This window comes from Pyxicephalus adspersus, chromosome 9 (genome assembly GCF_032062135.1).
Source record: "Pyxicephalus adspersus chromosome 9, UCB_Pads_2.0, whole genome shotgun sequence".
NCBI classification, from domain to species: domain Eukaryota; kingdom Metazoa; phylum Chordata; class Amphibia; order Anura; family Pyxicephalidae; genus Pyxicephalus; species Pyxicephalus adspersus.
Window position 1 is genome coordinate 2293187 of NC_092866.1, and position 6236 is coordinate 2299422.

At 44.7% G+C, this 6236-nt stretch overlaps 1 protein-coding gene across 1 annotated transcript in view; it reads right to left on the bottom strand.

The window, feature by feature from the left end:
* Positions 1 to 1312: 1312 nt before the first annotated feature.
* EMC8 (ER membrane protein complex subunit 8) overlaps positions 1313 to 6236 on the bottom strand; it is a gene marked incomplete in the record, with an annotated part of 16568 nt that continues 11644 nt past the window's right edge. The window contains 2 exon segments of the mRNA XM_072421487.1: positions 1313 to 1868; positions 5347 to 5610.

A 6236-nucleotide genomic window follows, 5' to 3' on the forward strand; every position in this document is an offset into this window, starting at 1 on the left:
AAAGAAGACGAAAAGAGAAATGCTGAAAGAGACAGATGAATAAGGAGAGGGGGGATACAGGGAGAGAGGAAAGAGAATGAGAGATATTCGGAGAGAAAGGGAAAGGGGAGAGAGAAATAGATGGAGAGAAAAGATACAAAGACAGATTTAAAGAAAGAGAGAGAAAGAAGACGGAGAGAGAAATGCTGAAAGAGAGAGATGAATGAGGAGAGGGGGATACAGGGAGAGAGGAAAGAGAATGAGAGATATTCGGAGAGAAAGGGAGAGGGGAGAGAGAAATAGATGGAGAGAAAAGATACAAAGACAGATATAAAGAAAGAGAGAGAAAGAAGACGGAGAGAGAAATGCTGAAAGAGAGAGATAAGGAGAGGGGGGATACAGGGAGAGAGGAAAGAGAAGGAGAGATATTCGGAGAGAAAGGGAGAGGGGAGAGAGAAATAGATGGAGAGAAGAGATACAAAGACAGATATACCGAAAAAGAGAGAAAGAAGACAAAAAGAGAAATGCTGAAAGAGACAGATGAATAGGGAGAGGGGGGATACAGGGAGAGAGGAAAGAGAAGGAGAAATACAGAGAGACAAATAAAGAGAGATTTAGGGAGAGGGGATAAAGAAATGGAGATTTAAAAGAAGAGAGGTGGAGGGCAGGGAGAGATACAAGGAGAAAGAAGAATAAAGGGGGAGAGACGAAGGAGATGAAGAAAGAAAATGTAAAAGGAGCATTTAGGAAAAGAGAGTGGGGAGTGGAGGTAGAGAAACCAACCATAGAGGACAGAGAGCAGGAGATAAAGCTTCATACAGAAGTCACAAAACTGTTCACTGGTGAAAATCTTACGGCGTGCACAGCAGATTGATGAACGGTCGAGATCCACTGCTGCATATTGCTATGGAGGAGAGCATAGTGGGGTGCCACTTGCTTGCCCCCCCTCCTTTCCTCCCCTCTCCATAGAACAGAATGTTGCTGTGTGTACAGCACTCATTCATTCATCTGTCACTGGAATCAACCACACAATTACAGTACAGTAATCTAAGGTCTATGTGATGGATGTACAGAAAGGTGGGGAGTGAGAGATACAAAGTTGGAGAGATAAAAACATGCAGGAAAAGGAAAGATAGGAAGAAGGAAAATGAAAATAGAGATGGGGTAGATAGAATAGGGAACAAAAAAGAAAGCAAGGGGAAGAACAACAAGGCAGATACGAGAGGGATAGGGGGGCAGCAAAAAAATTTGAGGAAAGGATAAGGCAGTGCAAGCAAGAGAGAAGAGGAACATGGAGGGGGAGTGGGCATTATAGATACATTTGTGATTTGTGATTTAACATATCAATATTTATTTATTGGCATTTCCTTTTCCAGTGTTAAAGACATTTCTGGGTTTTGTCTATTTCTGTAAGAAAGTAAGCTGATATTTATCATCTCAGGATCTCGTCACATTGGTGGTCTCCACCATCCTTCCATCCAAGATTCTGTGCAGTGATGTCACATGGGGAAGCCCTGAGGGTGACAACCCTCGCTGAAGCCTCCAAAATGAAGGATATGTTAGTGTTCTTTCATCTTTAATGAAGAAAAATGTGCTAAATGTAACAATTTCTTGCTGCAGCTGGTAACCAGATTTGTCATTTGGATGATGATTGTTGTTTCCATACCCCAGGCCTGAAGTTAGTTTTATATTATTTTGTGCAGTCCCCTTGGATCAGCAGCAGTTTATCCTGGAGGAGGAGGGGCTCCCCTGTTCAGTTGATGATCTGGAATTCATGGTGCCGGTCGGCGTGGGTGGGGTGATGATTATATCCGGGACCTTCAGGTGTGCAGAGGAAGATTTGACGGACATTTGACGGATTTCTTCACCTCTGTGACGGATCTGCAGACCTGGGGATACAACAGGGGTGGCATTATTCATAAGTTCTGTAACTTCTCATTTATTGATAGGTTGGATGCAAGGTGTTAAATATTCCAATCTGCACACTATGAGCTTCTCATATTGTGCATTCGAAGCTGCAACAAATCAGAGCCCGCCTCTGGCTGGAGGACGTCCATCATTATATAGCCCCTCCCCTGCCTGCCTGGCCATGGCCCCACCCCTTTCATTATTTGGATTTTGATACTTGATATCATGCAGACCCAACATCATATGAGAATTGTCCACTCCTCCAGAATGACTTCCATTCATCAAGTTGTAGGGCTTTATATCCCTTTATGTCATTGCACCAAGATTGCACACGACTGAATGCAACATACATGCCTGCATACAACATTCCGGTGGAATATCGTGATTTATTAGACAATATGACAATTGTTCTCCTTTATTAGATGTTTTGATTTTAATTATAATTTTTTTACTGTTAATAAAATTTACATTTTAATCTGAGAAGCTGATGGGGTTGCAGCCCTGCTCTGCTCAGAACTAAAATTCATTTCAATACTCATTTCCATCCAGATAAATATCAGTGAATCTCATCATCATTTCACCATGAATAAACCCCGGGAAGGTCGCTGACCTGGCGGGTGAAAAGGTTGGCGGCTCCATAATACATAAAGTGTCATTTAAGCCGTCTTTTTATCAGATTTGTTGCACTTCCCAGGATTACCCTGCACGTTAATCCCCTGATACCCCGATGTGTGTGTGTGTGTGGGGGGTATTATCTGGGAAGAGACGGATCGCTGACATGTGATCATAATTGATACCTGCAGGAACGCCATCAGAAATTTCTGGGTTAACTTCCCTGGCCCCCTTTCCCCGTGTATAAACTTTCCAGCATTGCAAGCTCTTTTGATCAGGGCCCAGAACAGGTACCCATTGCCCCCCCCCCATAATGGCAACCCTGATTATCTGCTCTGGGCACTCAGTAAGGAGCGGGTATTGCTATACATTTATAAGCATCTGCTAAATGCCCCAGAAGGGGCTGCAAAGGGTGCAGTATGCTCAGTAATGTGTCATTGTAACCCTTGTATCCCCTCTCCCAGAGATCACATGACCCCCCTGACAATGCTTGAAGGACAGAGCCATCTTTGTTCAGGCATCATCCAGGGTCACCATCCACTTCCCGGACTGAGACGACGCAATCATGTAAATTTCGATGTCTGTGCAGTTTCTTATTAAATGTCCGAAACAAATCTGCCCCAGCAATCGCCGCTCTATGATTGACTTTGGCTTTGCATTAGAAAGGCTCGAGCTGCAGACAACAATAAAAATGGATCTTTGTATTGTATCTGACATTGTGAGATCTGACAGTGCACATTGCTACATCGATATCTCACAACACCCCAACCTATTTCCTCCCAGCGTTATAAAGAATGGTGGGGGAGGGGCAGATGTGATATGTTCTTGTTTCTGGAAATTATTTTGTTTCCATTTCACCTAAATTAAATCTGCCATTAAATCTGCAAAAATGAATCACAAACAAAGGAACCACCACCCCCCACAATTTCCCCTCCACCTCCGTCACCCCCCTCCAGAAGGTGAGTCACTTTCCCCTCCTGCAAAGGATTCTGGGAATCAGGAGAATCAAGGTGGTCAAGCAAAGAGTCTGCCCACCAAAACTGACATTTCATTGGTTGGTGGATTCCAAAAAGTTAAATATATAATATATCTGGGGGGCTGCCAGTAAATGTCTGTCTTCATGATTCATTTTCTGACATGTCACAATTAACAGCAACAGCATCGTATTTCCGGAAAGTTCCCCCTTTTATTACTAAAAAGCCATTCCTGAGTTCAAGGAAGTGACTTTGCCTAGGCTGAGATGATGACATCAGTCTGCTGCAGGCAGGAGGAAGCATTTCCTCAGTCTCTTCCCTCCCAGTGATCAGACTGCAGCAATGTAACTTTGTAAACTGCAGACTAGGAGGATTGTTATTCATGGGTGGAATGACAGGTTCTCTTTATATATAGCCTGGTCCTTGTCCTATGGCATTCCTCTATGGAGTCTAATGATTGGTGACATGGGATTCCTTATCGCTGACTATAGAGAAGGATGAGCCCACCACATGCACCAATCTCAGTACCTACAGACCAGGAGCGGGTAAGGATCTGTGACAAAGCTCTCTGCTGATCCTTAGCAGTCCACTGATCATTTGCTGCATTTTACTAACAAATACAAATAACAGCAGCCAATAGAAACCACACAGCAGCCATTGTCTGCTACGCCATGACATCATCATTCAAATTAGAAGAAAAGGAAGCCGGACAGTTTTTATGAAAATCAATTCAAAAAGGAATAAGATAAGAATAAAGGGCAATCTATACATGTGGGGGGCAGGGTGCCTTTCAATATTCAATCTGTGGGGCTTATAATGACCCCCAGCAGGAAACTACTGCCCCCCACAACCTCATTTCTGTGTGCTGGATTCCCCTGCAGATTTTGCAGAATCCACTAGAGGGCGACTATTGTGGGGTGCAAAAGCATGGAGGGGTCCAAAGCTGTCTGGCTGCACTCAGGTATGCTATAAAATGCACAATGGTGATCAGGGAAACAGTGAAGGGCCCCTATTTATGCTATGGGGCCCCATCACCTATAGCTACACCTTGCCAAGAGGGGCAATAATATCCAAAAAATCTCTGCAATAAGTTCACCTGAACTTGGCATCTTCTTAAAGTGGCCCTGCCTACCATACTGAACGACCTGAATATTTTCTGTGCTTCAATTCAGTAACATTTTTAGGTCTTGTCCTTCCCCCCAGCCTGGGATTGGACAGTGAAAGGAGAAGCAGCAGGATGATGAGCTCATCTCTCTGTCACTTTACTCTCTCCTACTATCAGCACATTTCTTGTACGCCAATAAGCACTGCAATACAACTTGTGCACTGTACTCCCGGCTCCCTGTGCTGCTTCTCTCTCCATGTCACTGTGCCCTGCTGCACACAGATTACAAGAGGCTGATACCAGGTCACATTCGGGTTCTTACATCACTTAAAAATATATATTTGCTCGTTTTACAGATTGCAGAGCGGCATATTTTGTGTCTTTTATTTCTGCTTGAAGCTCACATTAAGAGTTTGAGTAAGAAAAAAAATGTTTTTTTGGCACTGATAAAAAAAAAATGGTCATTGAGACAGGAAGTGAGGGTAAATACCCCCCTTGGGGACACAGACGGAATCAAAAATATACTGAAGGTGGCATTAGCCCCTCCAAACTCCTAGATTGTAAGCTCTTTGGGGCAGGGTCCTCTCCTTCTGCTGTGTCACTGTCTGTATCTGTCTGTCATTTCCATTCCTTATTTAATGTACAGCGCTGCGTTATATTTTGGCGCTATATAAATCCTGTTTATTAAAAATAATAATAATAGAAGTTAGCCCTGAGTTTTGGGGTCAAAGTAAGGCACGCCAGGTCCATCTGTGCACATCGACTTACCCTTCAGACAGGACGCTCTCAGCCCCATGGTGTCACCGGTTCTCATTGCTCAGCCATATCCTAAAAAATGAGCGCAGTCTGGGATCATGTGACCGATCGCCCCCCTTTTTATCACAGGTTAATGGCAGGATCTGCACGGCAGGCTCCCCGAGGATCTCATCCCCAGTGTGGGGCTGGCTGAGCGTCGCTTTACTTTCCTCTCCGATCGGAACCCAGTAGGCGAGTCACACGATTGCAGAGCAGGGTGACAGAAAACCGCCGGCTCTGCCAAAAATAAGATTACAGCTTGAAAGAAAAAAACAAACACGGCCCTGAAACCACTCGAGCTGCAGAGCTGCAAAACTTTTTTTCTTTGCACGGCGAACTACAAAGTCACCGTTTCCTGTAACTCTTGTTTATTTTTTGCCTTCGTTCAGAATCTGTGTTTACCCAACGGGTAAAGGGCAGCCAATAGATGATCAGAGAGGAACACAGAACATGAAATCAACTTTTATTTCCATGTTCTGCTCAGGTGGGATGAAAGATGAGTTTGGCAAATATTGTGCAGCTTCTTACCTTGTGATTTGTTACAAAGTTACAATGTTGCAGGCTGATCATTGGGGGAAGAGGAGACTGAGGAAATGCTTCCTCCTGCCTGCAGCAGACTGATCACTAGGGGGAGAGGAGACAGAGGAAATGCTTCCTCCTGCCTGCAGCACACTGATCACTGGGGGGTGGGGGGACTGAGGAAATGCTTTCTCCTCCCTGCAGCAGACTGATCACTAGGGGGAGAGGAGACAGAGGAAATGCTTCCTTCTGTCTGCAGCAGGCTGATCACTGTGGAGGAGGAGACAGAGGAAACGCTTCCTTCTGCCTGCAACAGACTGATCACTGGGGGGGGGGGGGGGGGG